Here is a 15519-nt window from a genome sequence, read left to right as displayed (position 1 = left end):
TATTGTGATGTTCTACCTGGTATAGGTGGGGGTACTGTGAATTTGGGGGGCAATGCACCATTAGGGGTCGAATGTGATTTCAGAATGTCACCAGAGGTAACTCCATCTGCCAATATTTGTAAATTAATGTATTGCAGGCAGATAGTAGTGTGTGTATTATAACTGTACTTTTCCTTTTTCAAAGAAAAAACACTGACTGGACAATACCTTTTTGAGTGTTATTAATGCATGCTAGTGAATGGTGATTACTAGCGAGTATCAACCTATCCTGAGAAGGCCTTGGACTGCTCTGCTTCGCTGTCCTGAGATAGTCAAACAATGGGGTGCCTGGTTCCCAGAATGGAGACAATTTTGGAATGTATTACATTTTCTATTTTGTATTTTTTTTTATCTGAATCAAGGTTCATTCGTGAAGCATAGCGGGGATTTCTGTTTTTGGTGTATTAACTGAGCGTTAACCAATCTAATGAGCAGTGCCTATGCATGACATTTCGGTGGCTCAAGGGGATCTTGGGAAATGTAGTGTTAGTTTTCAAATGACATGAGGTTCGTAGTTCCCTATTTGTGTAGGGAATGTTGGTGTTTGTAGTCAGGTGTTTTTCACAGATCTAAAATGTTTAACGATACTGCTGATTTCTGAAACTTTTTGGTGTAATAATTGGACATTAATCAATCATGTCTGCGGCACCTATGAATGATAAATTAGTAGCCCAAAGGAATTTTGAGAAATGTAGTATTAGTTTTGAACGACTTGAGATTTTGGGTACCTTTTTGTGCAGGGTATTTTGATATTTGTTGTCAGATGTTTTTCACAAGTCTATGATGTTTTAAAAAATACTGCTGATTTCTGATAATTTATAAATATAGTCCACTTTAAATTGGAGTCTGAAGGCTGGTTTTCTATGAAGTGTTTTACCAAAGGGACTGTCATGCTGTTACGTCTCATTATGGACTTGTGTTGGCCTAAGTGCTTTTTGATTTCTTGGTTAGTCTTTCCCACATATGCTTTGTAACATGGGTACAGAATGCAATGCACACCGTTTTGGTATTGCAGTTGGCGAATTAAGAGTGCTTTGTGATAGTGTTATTGTATGTAAATTCTTTGCCTTCAATGGTACTGCTACACATGTACAATTTCCACATCCGTGGTGGCCTTTTACCGATAGCAGGCCAAACATGTTTCTTTCTTAAATTAAGTGATGAGCAAATAGAGGTTGGTTTTTAAGTTGGTTGAAGTAGGAAATTAAATATCAATGTTTTCTGATTACTTTTTTCAACTAGTTGGTGTTAATATTAAATGTTGTAACACAAACCATCCTGTCCAATGTTTGTTTTGTTTTTGATTACAGAAGGCACTCGCTTGGTGTGTGCCAGGCCCTCTTAATTGCTCATTTTAGAAGTTTATGGGGATATTGTCCCTCCCTTATTTGAGCACAGAAATTGTGCTATTTGTGATTTGGTGTAAATCCTTTCAGTAGTTTCAGAGATATTTAAGTTTAAAAAATATAGATATCTGGTAGCTCAAAACCCTACTGAAATGCTTCCGAAATTTGATTGGCTGCCAACACTTCAAACAGGAAGTGTTGGCAGCCATTTTGGGACCAATATACATGGTACCACCCCATTTAAAGGCATTGTAGTGAATGGCAGGTTTTGAGGGTCACAAAAAGGAGAACATATAAACGGTGATAACAGATTTTAGTTACAAAATATATAATTTGTTGATGGTACCATACTAATTTTAAAAATAGTGGAGTGTTCTAAGGTTCTAACATTTTGAAAAAGCCTTCTGCTGGGATTTCATGAATCATGTTTGAGAGAAAACTGTTTTCTCATGATTTTTCCAAAGAGGTTATGGAAGGTAGTCCAGAAGCTAAAATGCAGAGCATATTGTCTGTAAATTCACACTATCTTTCTCAGCCATATGAAAATGAAGTCTGACATTCTCAGTAAATCATGCACTTCCAACAGTTGATTCCCTTGCTTTCAACTGCGGCCTCCCAGAGTGTTCTAAAGTACAATTAGAGCGCTAACAGTGTACCTATGACTAAACTATGGCACACTTGAAGCCATGTTGATTGAATCAAACTGGTAGAACTTTAATAATTTAGGGGCATATGCATCAACATTAGCATTTGCGATTCCTTATTAGCGAAAAATAAGGAATCGCTAATAAGGAATAGCAAAAGGCTATGCATGTAGGAATCGCTATTCAAATAGCGATTCCTTAACATTCCTTATTACCGAATCGGTAATACCGAATCGGTAATAAGGAATACCTACCCATTCATTCCTATGGGCTTGGAGGCCCATAGGAATGAATGTAAAGCCATTCTGTATTAGCGATTCGGTATTACCGAATCGCTAATAGCTGGAGCACTTTCAAGGGTGCCAGGGTGTCACAAGGACACCCTGTTGCACCCCTGAAAATGATATGTGCACATATGTTGCACACACACATGCTCTAAGGGCATGTGTGTGCGCAACATGACACTTTGAAAAATGCACAAAAGTGCATTTTTCAAAGTTTTTGCAAATTACCATGCAGTTCATCTTCATGGTAATTTGCTCCCCTTATTAGCGAAATCGCTAATTTTTTAACTTTGATGCATTGCATTTAAGGAATCTCACTTTGGGATTCCTTAAATGCAAGAGCTATTTAAGGAATCGGTATTTAAGGAATCCCTATTTAAAGAATCGCTATTGAAGGATTCCTTAAATACCGATTTCTGCTTTTGGGTTGATGCATTGGGATTGGGTATTTTTTACTTAATACCGGGAGCTAATAAGGATTCGGTATTTTACCGACTGGATTTGGGCTTGATGCATAAGGGTGATTATTAAGTAAGGAACAAAATGAGGGTGTTCAATTTGTCGTAGAAATTATGGTTAGTGCTGTAGAAAGAAAAATTAGGACACATTTTAAGTGAGTTCTCAAATATCTTCCTCTTCTATTTCATTAAAACATTCTTACATGCAGAGTTAAACATGCACTTTGAACACTAGCAGCAGATTGCCAGTTAACTCCCTAGTGATCAGCAGCTTTAATATAGTGTTCTAATGAACAACTAGAGTGCTGACATTCTGAATTTAAGCCAAAAGTGTGGCACTTCTGAAGGCAATCTGGATAGAATGGAAGTAGTAAACTGAAACCATTTTCTACTGAGCATACTGCAGTGAATGACAAAATTGAGATTTTCCTAGCATTGGTGTCAGGCTAGATTTTATTAAAGACACGGAGACTAGTTATATCTTTTCTTGCTTTTATTAAACAGCAGCCAAGCAAGAACTATGTTTCCCAAACATGAAGAAAAGAAAACTACAGAATGACGTCTTAAAGGGCAGACCAATGAGATGTCGAGCGTACCCATAATTATGTTGACTGCGAACAACGAGTCCTCTTTTCTTGGTGCGATAAGTTAAACAGAGAGAACAGAAAATGATAACATAGGGCCAGATGTAGGTAATCCTGAAATACCGAGCCCTTAATAGCGAATTTTACCGATTCGTTATTAAGAACTCGGTATTCCAGATGTACGTAATGAATCGGTAAAAATTACCGATTCAGTAAAAATCGTTAATAAATAGCGATTCGGAATGAATCGGTAAAAAATAAATACCGATTTCCCATTACTGATTCATTATCACCGAATCCTTAATACCGATTCAGTAATTAGCGATTCGGTAATTTAAAAAATCGGTAATTGTCGAATCAGCCAATCCTGTGCATCCTCATTACCTCTCAAACAGGAAGTGGCCACACACATGCATCTGCACTGAACCTGGAGCTGATTGTGAGGCAGGGAGCAGAGCAGAGAAGCCAGGAGCAACTCAACTGAATTTTGCAAACAAAACTGAGCAAAATGGACAAGCAGGAGAGGGAGAAGGAGGCAGGTGAAAGAAAAAGGAAGCACAAATTCAGTGAGATGGAGCTGGAGGTCCTTATTGAGGATGTGACCAAGGACCACGAGAAATTATTTGGCAAACAGTCCCTGCACGTGCCTGAGTCACAGAAAAGGCAGATTTGGCTGGCAATTCAAGGAAAAATAAATGCCATCGGAGTCACCCAGCACTCCATTGAGAACCTAAAAAAAAAGATGGTATGATCTAAGGAAGTCTGCTAAGGCGAGGCTGGCAGAGAGGCAGACCACGCCAACCGTACAGGTGGAGGGAGGAACACAACACCTGCACCAACTGCCCTGGATCTCCTGGTCGAGTCCACCCTCCTGCCGGAGAGTGTGAGTGGGATTGGGGATGCTGACAGCTCAGCCAGAGCTGCCAACAAACAAGGTAAGATGCATTCACAGCATGCTGTGCCCCCCACTCCCTACCCCCAATCCCCAAAGAGGCATAGGGACTCCATTACATGTTTTACTTAAAACCTGCAATGTATTATGGGAAAGTAACACATGTCAGAACAGTCAGTCCACTGAGCCCAAAGGCATGTGACACCAATTAGCAATTAGCAAGCAGAGGACAGTCAGTGCGATTGGCAGGCATGACATTTATTACAATGCAAATGCTGCCAGATAAGTGAGCAAATGTACATTCTGTCTTCACAGGCGAGCCATCTCGCAGGGCAGCAGAGGGGAGCAAAGCAAAGGCACACAGGACAGAGAGGAGACAAGAGGAGGAGGTCCACTCACCTGCAGGGCAGGCCCACCACCACCACTGCCACCATCACCACCACCATCACCACCACCATCACCATCACCACCGCCACCATCAACGCCACCAGCACCGAGAGGCAGGAGGCATTCAGTGGCCACCCTCCAGCAGATGGAGGTGTCCGAGGAGGACAGCACAGGAGGACAACAGTCCACGGTGGCTGAGGTTGCCAATGGTCCCCATATAAAGGCATTGTAGTGAATGGCAGGTTTTGGGGGGGCCCAAAAAGGAGAACATATAAACGGTGATAACAGATTTTAGTTACAAAATATATAATTTGCTGATGGTACCATACTAATTTTAAAAATAGTGGGGTGTTCTAAGGTTCTAACATTATGAAAAAGCCTTCTGCTGGGATTTCATGAATCATGTTTGAGAGAAAACTGTTTTCTCATGATTTTTCCACAGAGGTTATGGAAGGTAGACCAGAAGGTAAAATGCAGAGCATATTGTCTGTAAATTCCCACTATCTTTCTCAGCCATATGAAAATGAAGTCTGACATTCTCAGTAAATCATGCACTTCCAACAGTTGATTCCCTTGTTTTCAACTGCGGCCTCCCAGAGTGTTCTAAAGTACAACTAGAGCGCTAACAGTGTACTTATGACAAAACTATGGCACACTTGAAGCCATGTTGATTGAATCAAACTGGTAGAACTTTAATAATTTAATTTAGTAAGGAACAAAATGAGGGGGTTCAGTTTGTCGTAGAAATTATGGTTAGTGCTGTAGAAAGAAAAATTAGGACACATTTTAAGTGAGTTCTCAAATATCTTCCTCTTCTATTTCATTAAAACATTCTTACATGCAGAGTGAAACATGCACTTTGAACACTAGCAGCAGATTGCCAGTTAACTCCCTAGTGATCAGCAGCTTTAATATAGTGTTCTAATGAACAACTAGAGTGCTAACATTCTGAATTTATGCCAAAAGTGTGGCACATCTGAAGGCAATCTGGATAGAATGGAAGTAGAAAACTGAAAGCATTTTCTTATGAGCATACTGCAGTGAATGACAAAATTGAGATTTTCCTAGCATTGGTGTCAGACAGACTAGATTTTATTAAAGACACAGAGACGAGTTATATCTTTTCTTGCTTTTATTAAACAGCAGCCAAGCAAGAACTACGTTTCCCAAACATGAAAAAAAGAAAACTACAGAATGACGTCATAAAGGCCAGACCAATGAGATGTCCAGTGCACCCATAATTATGTTGACTGCAAACAACGAGTCCTCTTTTCTTGGTGCGATAAGTTACACAGAAAGAACAGAAAATTATAACATAGGGCCAGATGTAGGTAATCCTGAAATACCGAGTCCTTAATAGGGAGTTTTACCGATTCGTTATTAAGAACTCGGTATTCCAGATGTACGTAATGAATCGGTAAAAATGACCGATTCGGTAAAAATCGTTAATAAATATCGATTCGGAATGAATCAGTAAAAAATAAATATCGATTCCCCATTACCAATTCGTTATCACCGAATCCTTAATACCGATTCGGTAATTAGCGATTCGGTACTTTAAAAAATCGGTAATTGTCGAATCAGCCAATCCTGTGCCTCCTCATTACCTCCCAAACAGGAAGTGGCCACACACATGCATCTGCACTGAACCTGGAGCTGATTGTGAGGCAGGGAGCAGAGCAGAGAAGCCAGGAGCAACTCAACTGAATTTTGCAAACCAAACTGAGCAAAATGGACAAGCAGGAGAGGGAGAAGGAGGCAGGTGAAAGAAAAAGGAAGCACAAATTCAGTTAGAGGGAGCTGCAGGTTCTTATTGAGGATGTGACCAAGGAGCACGAGAAATTATTTGGCAAACAGTCCCTGCACGTGCCTGAGTCACAGAAAAGGCAGATTTGGCTTGCAATTCAAGAAAAAATAAATGCCATCGGAGTCACCTAGCACTCCATTGAGGACCTAAAAAAAAGATGGCATGATCTGAGGAACAGCAAAACACGCAAGATGATGCACGGAATGTTGCACATTGGCAAAACATTCACCCCCAGTCACAAATCTGGGTTTAATCCATCGTTAATTTGCTCACCACGCCACCCCAGTTCAGACATGGCCATATGCAAATCAGTCTTGACCATGTGCCTCATGGGAACAGTCCAGCCCGAACTGCCAAGCCATGTCTTTCCTGGACCGGAATCAAGCATCCTAGGACCGGTTTCGGGGTATCACCCCTCTTCAGCCAGGATAGATTGACTCCAGTGGCGTAGTGAGCACGGGACCCACGTCTGGGCATACCCTTCCCACATAGGGCAAACAGCAAAACACGCAAGATGATGGACGGAATGTTGCACATAGGCAAAACATTCACCCCCAGTCACAGATCTGGGTTTAATCCATCGTTATTTTGCTCACCACGCCACCCCAGTTCAGACATGGCCATATGCAAATCAGTCTTGACCCTGTGCCTCATGGGAACAGTCCAGACCGAACTGCCAAGCCATGTCTTTCCTGGACCGGAATCAAGCATCCTAGGACCGGTTTCAGGGTATCACCCCTCTTCAGCCAGGATAGCTTGACTCCAGTGGCGTAGTGAGCACGGGACCCACGTCTGGGCATACCCTTCCCACATAGGGAGAACAGCAAAACATGCAAGATGATGGACGGAATGTTGCACATTGGCAAAACATTCACCCCCAGTCACAGATCTGGGTTTAATCCATCGTTATTTTGCTCACCACGCCACCCCAGTTCAGACATGGCCATATGCAAATCAGTCTTGACCCTGTGCCTCATGGGAACAGTCCAGCCCGAACTGCCAAGCCATGTCTTTCCTGGACCGGAATCAAGCATCCTAGGACCGGTTTCGGGGTATCACCCCTCTTCAGCCAGGATAGCTTGACTCCAGTGGCGTAGTGAGCACAGGACCCACGTCTGGGCATACCCTTCCCACATAGGGCGAACAGCAAAACACGCAAGATGATGGACGGAATGTTGCACATTGGCAAAACATTCACCCCCAGTCACAGATCTGGGTTTAATCCATCGTTAATTTGCTCACCACGCCACCCCAGTTTAGACATGGCCATATGCAAATCAGTCTTGACCCTGTGCCTCATGGGAACAGTCCAGCCCGAACTGCCAAGCCATGTCTTTTCTGGACCGGAATCAAGCATCCTAGGACCGGTTTCGGGGTATCACCCCTCTTCAGCCAGGATAGCTTGACTCCAGTGGCGTAGTGAGCACGGGACCCACGTCTGGGCATACCCTTCCCACATAGGGCAAAACAGCAAAACACGCAAGATGATGGACGGAATGTTGCACATTGGCAAAACATTCACCCCCAGTCACAGATCTGGGTTTAATCCATCGTTATTTTGCTCACCACGCCACCCCAGTTCAGACATGGCCATATGCAAATCAGTCTTGACCCTGTGCCTCATGGGAACAGTCCAGCCCGAACTGCCAAGCCATGTTTTTCCTGGACCAGAATCAAGCATCCTATGACCGGTTTCGGGGTATCACCCCTCTTCAGCCAGGATAGCTTGACTCCAGTGGCGTAGTGAGCACGGGACCCACGTCTGGGCATACCCTTCCCACATAGGGCGAACAGCAAAACACGCAAGATGATGGACGGAATGTTGCACATTGGCAAAACTTTCACCCCCAGTCACAGATCTGGGTTTAATCCATCGTTATTTTGCTCACCACGCCACCCCAGTTCAGACATGGCCATATGCAAATCAGTCTTGACCCTGTGCCTCATGGGAACAGTCCAGCCCGAACTGCCAAGCCATGTCTTTCCTGTCTTTACTGTTCCCATTAGGCACAGGGTCAAGACTGATTTGCATATGGCCATGTCTGAACTGGGGTGGCGTGGTGAGCAAAATAACGATGGATTAAACCCAGATCTGTGACTGGGGGTGAATGTTTTGCCATTGTGCAACATTCCGTCCATCATCTTGTGTGTTTTGCTGTTCACCCTATGTGGGAAGGGTATGCCCAGACGTGGGTCCTGTGCTCACTACGCCACTGGAATCAAGCTATTCTGGCTGATGACGGCTGATAGCCAGAAACCGGTCCTAGGATGCTTGATTCCGGTCCTATGAAGACATGGCTTGGCAGTTTGGGCTGGACTGTTCCCATGAGGCACAGGGTCAAGACTGATTTGCATATGGCCATGTCTGAACTGGGGTGGCGTGGTGAGCAAAATAACGATGGATTAAACCCAGATCTGTGACTGGGGGTGAATGTTTTGCCATTGTGCAACATTCCGTCCATCATCTTGTGTGTTTTGCTGTTCACCCTATGTGGGAAGGGTATGCCCAGACGTGGGTCCCTTGCTCACTACGCCACTGGAATCAAGCTATCCTGGCTGATGACGGCTGATAGCCAGAAACCGGTCATAGGATGCTTGATTCCGGTCCAAGGAAGACATGGCTTGGCAGTTTGGGCTGGACTGTTCCCATGAGGCACAGGGTCAAGGCTGATTTGCATATGGCCATGTCTGAACTGGGGTGGCGTGGTGAGCAAAATACCAATGGATTAAACCCAGATCTGTGACTGGGGGTGAATGTTTTGCCATTGTGCAACATTACGTCCATCATCTTGTGTGTTTTGATGATCTGAGGAAGTCAACTAAGGGGAGGCTGGCAGAGAGGCAGAAGCAGGCCAACCGTACAGGTGGAGGGAGGAACACAGCACCTGGAACCAACTGCCCTGGATCTCCTGGTCGAGTCCACCCGCCAGCCGGAGAGTGTGAGTGGGATTGGGGATGCAGACAGCTCAGCCAGAGCTGCCAACAAACAAGGTAAGATGCATTCACAGCATGCTGTGCCCCCCACTCCCTACCCCCAATCCCCAAAGAGGCATAGGGACTCCCACTCCAGTACATGTTTTACTTAAGACCTGCAATGCATTATGGGAGATGTAGTCAGAAGTAACACATGTCAGAACAGTCAGTCCACTGAACCTAAAGGCATGTGACACCAATTAGCAATTAGCAAGCAGAGGACAGTCAGTGTAAATGACAGGCATGACATTTATTACAATGCAAATGCAGCCAGACAAGTGAGCAAATGTACATTCTGTCTTCACAGGCGAGATATCTCGCAGGGCAGCAGAGGGGAGCAAAGGAAAGGCACCCAGGACAGAGAGGAGACAAGAGGAGGAGGTCCAGTCACCTGCAGGGCACACCACCCCACCACCACCACTGCCACCATCACCGCCACCATCACCACCACCACCACCACCATCACCATCACCACCGCCATCATCAACGCCACCAGCACCGAGAGGCAGGAGGCATTCAGTGGCCACCCTCCAGCAGATGGAGGTGTCCGAGGAGGACAGCACAGGAGGACAACAGTCCACGGTGGCTGAGGATGCCAACGGGGCGGGCTCACAGTCCCCCACAGAGCGCGCCCACACACGTTCCAGATGCCGCAGGGCAAGGGCAGCCAGTCCTCCTTCTCAGGGTGAAGATGAGAGTATGTTCGCTGGCCTTGAAGGGAACATGTTGAAGGTGCAGCGCCTGCAAGGAAAAGCAATTAGGTCAGTGCAGCGGCAGATGGCACAGATGAATGGCCACATGCAGTGTATTGAGAAGGGCATCTGTTCCATGACCACTACTGTGGCTGAGGGCATGAGGGAAGTGTCCGAGGCTGTGAGGCTGCTGTGCAGCAAATTAGATAAGGACCATTTGTCAAGGCGCAGGGAGAGGCAGAAACTTGACAATTACACCAAGGCGGTGAACCGCCTCTCCACTGCCACGTCACTGCTGTGCAGGTGCTCAGTGGCCATGCAGGAGGAGATGGCCCACTGCAGCCGTGATGTGGCAAGGGGGCTGGTCACAGTGACCAGTGCACTAGAAGTGCTACAAACTGACAAGGTAGCCACTACAGGTGATGGGGGTGAAAGTGAAAAGGCTAGTAGCCACAGTAGCATCACGCCCCCTCCCACAGAGTCCAGGAGGCGCAGCGAACGCCACAGCGCTGCCACAGGACAGACTGGCAGTGAGGACAGTGTGGCCAAGGAACGCAGCAGTGCAGCGCGTGGGCGCAGGAAGTAGAGCCAGCCTTAACATGGTTTTCCTCAAATGGGTGATGTAACCCATTTTTTGTATGGACACTGCATTTGATTTAGGCCTAACATGTGACGCACTTCAAGTTGTGGTGGTGTGCTATGATCATTAAACACCATCACTCACAGACAGTAACTGGCTATGTCTCCTTACTTACTCAGAAATAGTTGCTTGTTATCTCAGCCCGTCTGTGTCTCCCATCCGGTGCTGCTGACACACCTGCTGCGCTGTGCTCTGGCTGTGGACAGTCCTCATCCTCGTCCTCAGAGTCAGTTAGTTCCACTACTGTTCCTTTCTTTGTGGCAAGGTTATGCAGCATTGCACATGCTGCTATTATTTTGCAGCAGATGATGGGGCGGTACTGACGTGCACCTCCACTTTTGTGGAGGCAATGGAACCTGCTTTTTAGTAGTCCAAAGGTGCGCTCCACAACGTTGCGCGTGCTTTTATGTGCCACATTGTATCTCCTCTCAGTTGGGGTGGTAGGGTTGAGGTATGGAGTTAGGATAAATGACCGCACGGCATATGCGCTGTCACCTAAATGGGAAAGGAAGTGCCATTAATTGGAGTCACCAATACATTCATCCAAGGTATACATCAGGGTGTGTCACATTGATTTACCTAGCAGGTATCCTTCTCCAAATTCACCACCAGCAAGACGTGTGTATATCCCACTGTTCCTGAATATGTGGGAGTCATGGGTACTCCCTGGAAATTTGGCCACGATGTCAGTGATGATTTTGTCTGCATCACATATCACCTGCACGTTGATGGAATGTGTGGATTTGCGGTTGCGGTATATGTATTCTGTAGCAGCAGGTGGGCAAATTGGTATGTGGGTCCCATCAATGCACCCTATTACATGTGGGAACTGTGCCTTTTGATAGAAATCCAGCTTTGTCTTCTGCAGTTCCGTCTGTGTGCTGGGGAAGCGTATGTAGTGATGCATTCTCTGCATCATGGTATCCAAGAAGGAGTTGAAGAAACGGGAAAGGCAACTCTGTGACACACCACCTGCCACAGCTATCACACCCTGGTAACTTCCTGATGCAAGTAGGTGCAGACTACAGAGCACCTGCACATGTGTTGGTATGGCGTGCGCCCTTGGTGTCTGATGCCCCAGGAATGGGTGCAGGTCCCGTATCAGGTCTAGGATGGTTTGTGGGTGTAGCCTGTACCTCTCATGTATTTCTGCCTCAGTCATTTGGAACAGTGTGACACGCAGTCTGTAAACACGCTCCTCCCGTCTCCAGACCCTCAGTCCTGCAGCTCGCAAATGTAGCCGCCTTGCTATAACGTAGAGGGCCGCCATTGTGTTCACACTGTTGCATTTTGGGGCTGTTTTTATGCAGTGCACCTGATTACCACCTGCTTGGAGTCAGTGGTAATTACCAATTCTTAAATACAGATTTTTGGCAAACTCGGTATTACCGATTTTTGGTAAATTGCATTTGCGATTATTTACCGATTTATTAGTTACCGATTCGGTATTTTAGTGTTTTTGGTGTCTGCAAATCGCTAAATAAGGAATCGGTAACTGTTTTCCCATATTTTTACCGATTCCTTATTAGTGATGGCGTTTGGTAATACCTACATCGCACATGGGTAAATACCGGTCGGTAACGCTGAAATTTAACGAATTTCAGCAATACCGGACGGTATTTGGCCACCTACCTCTGGCCCATAGATAATAAAATAAATAAAATAACAGTAATGTCCAAAAACAGTCCCAAAAATATAGATTAGTTAGGTGGTGAAACATAGAGAGATACCCATGGATAAAATCCAGGGTCTGTAAATGAACAGATTATCCATCTCAATTAAGTGGAGGTATGGGAGGAAGGAGTAGGCATTGAGGAGGTATGATACTCGCCTCTGTGTCTTTAATAAAATCTAGACTTTCTGACACCAAGGCTGGGAGTTCAAAGCATTGCAATCACAGTATCTGAAACATGAGAAATTGGTTTACAATAAAGAGTTCTAAATGCATTAACACAAGACCGATCCACATATTTAAGAATATCATGCAAAGAAGCCCCAGCCCTAATGGCTCAAGAGGCCATGCCCCTCTGGCAGAATCAGCACCAAATGAAGAAATGTCAATCCCAGAAAGAGACATATTCCATTCAATCCAACGAGCTAAAGTAGGAGAAGATACAGGCTTATGAGGTTTTTGTAAGGAAATGAGTAACTGGGGAGAAGACGAAGATCTTAAATATGCAGTTTGAGACACGTCAGTCTTCAAACAGTTAGCAACACACAACTTAGATTGCGACGGAAAAAAGGGATAGAGAATAGAAGATAAATTAGTTTTAGAATGTCTGTAAACTTGAAAAGAGACACCAAGAGAGGAAAAACAGAAAGAAGACACATCCAGAGCTTTCACATCAGAAACACGCTTCAAAGAGATTGAGCAAAGAAGCATAGTAACTTTAGCAGAAAGTTGTTTAAGTGAGATCAAGACATTATCCGGCGAAGCAATCAAGAATTGAAGAACCAGGTTGACATCCCACATGGAATTGTCTCTGGGAGCAGGAGGTTTCGAATGACGTACCCCTTTCAACAGATGACAGACCAAAGGATGTTCATCAACAGGTCTCCCACCCACATGGAAATGTTCTGCAGAAACAGCTGATCTATATGTATTAATGGTAAGGTAAGTGTTGTAACTAATAGCTTAACCCGGATCCTGTGTCCCTTCCTCTACCCTGCTCATCCCTTCTTTCTCTCATCTTTTCCCCCCTTCCTTCTCTTTCCATTGGTATGTCCCTTCCAGTAGAATCTTGAAGTGAAGCTCACTGTGGAATATTGAGTGCGCTTCACTTGTCAGCTGGTGTCTGAGGATCTAAGCTCAATAAACGTCCTTCTCTTCCTCAACCTGTGTGATGGCGTTTATCTATCATTTTGGCGACTATTTTTTTGATGTGCTGGGGGCAGCCCTAGATCCTCTCCCCAGTTTCTACCACCAGCTGTCTACGTGTCTACCACCTAATTTTCTTTATTGAGTGGTACTCCTGTGAGGTGGAGAGCGCAGTTACTATGTGCCTGCTGAAAGAGGAACCCTTCTTCCGCGAGCAGCTCTAATTCTCTTCATGTCTCAGCTGCTCTTACTGTGTGACTACTAAAAGAAGATTTCTTCCTCTGTGAGCAGTTGTGCTTCTACTCTACTCTACTGCTGTGGTGAGTGCTAGGCGCTTTCTGGACAGCCTGCTGCGCTACATTCCACATTCCCCTCTCTCACTCAGCTGCGCTTAGACGGTGGGTAACCCATCAAATCCTTATTAGCTGGTGGCTGTCTAGGCAACACTACCCTGCGCTTTTACCTCTTCAGTTTTCTTGAGCGCTGTGTTCGCCGAGGGAGGGGATCATCAGAAATTCTGGCACATTGTCAGATATTTTGCCTGATCCTTTCTAATCCACCGGCAGTCCCTGCCGCTGGAAAACTATTGGCACAGTTTGCTTCCTGGTTCCCGCCCCTTCTACTCAGCTGTGGGAGGTCCTTTTCTCCTCAGCTGTTTTTGGATGACGCAGCACGCCGCTCCGCTCTATTCCCTCAGAGCGTCGAGTGTTGTGTTAAATTCTCCGAGGGATGGGCGGTCAGCATCGCTTTGCCTCTAATTTCCTCAACTGTTCCTGAGTGACACAGCACGCCTTACTGTTTCTCCCTCATTGCATCGGCGCTGCCTTAAATTCACAGAGGGAGGGGTACATTATTCTCCACAGCCTGCCAGCTATTTTTTATCGCTGACAGTCACAGCCTGCTATATGTACATTTTGCCACTCTGTTCTTTCTTTTAGAGCCCTGGCACTGCATTGTATTCCACAGAGGGAGGGGCTGCCATCAGTCACTACAGCCTACCAGCAAATTTCTTCGCTGACAGGCACAGCTTGCTAATTATTCTCTCAGCGTGCACTACAGATAAATTACACAGTAATTTCCTTCAGCTGTTTGTCACGTTTAGCAAGTTTGGTCTACCGTTAATCTCCACAGCCTGCCAGCATTTACATCACTGACAGGCACAGCTTGTCATTGGTATTCCAGAGTGCACTATCATTAATTATCCAATTTGTCTTCACATTTTGCTCTTAAGGAAGCTACTGTTGTACTCGCATTTTCTGTGCTGCCTTCCTTCATAAGTGTTTTTTCTTCCCTGAAATAGCGCAATTTATTGTTTCTGATGATCTCTCAGTCAAGGTCCAAATATTCCCAAGGTCTGCCTCTCTGACTATGATGGGCACAGCTCCCTGAACTTTATCATACTCTTTCCTTTTAATACCACTGCTTATTGGTACTTTCACTGTTATTTATTCATATACCATTACTTTTGTCAAACCTTTAGTTACAATTGCGTTATTGTAGCTGTGGGTATATTTATGTCCTGCTAGCTCTTCCGACATTTTTACATTCGTACCTCTTCTCTCACTTTTCTTTGTTTTTCCTCTGAATTCTTTCTATTTTCACCTTTCCTTGCACTCCTTTACCTTCTCTTTTCCTTCCTTACCTCTCTCAATTGACACTCCTCCTTCCCTATGGCAGCATTTATGATGTCTCAACCTCCCTCTTTCTTAATGAAGCAGGGGAACCTCTTGTACCATGGTTTTCGTCTTTATGTAACGACATATCTTTTTGCATAACTTAGGAAAACATGCAAGAGATTTTCGATGATCTTCCAGATTCTATAATTGAAAATGAAGATGTTAATGATGATGCGCATGGTTATGTACAGCATGATGTTTATCAAAACACTCCTAAGAAACTAGAAGCGCAATTTGAGGAAAAGATTAATGTTGTTCTAGAACGGCACAAATTCTTTT

Source organism: Triturus cristatus, chromosome 3_2 (assembly GCF_964204655.1).
Source record: "Triturus cristatus chromosome 3_2, aTriCri1.1, whole genome shotgun sequence".
Lineage (NCBI taxonomy): Eukaryota > Metazoa > Chordata > Amphibia > Caudata > Salamandridae > Triturus > Triturus cristatus.
The sequence above is the reverse complement of the archived record's forward strand: the minus strand, read 5'-3'. Positions refer to the sequence as shown.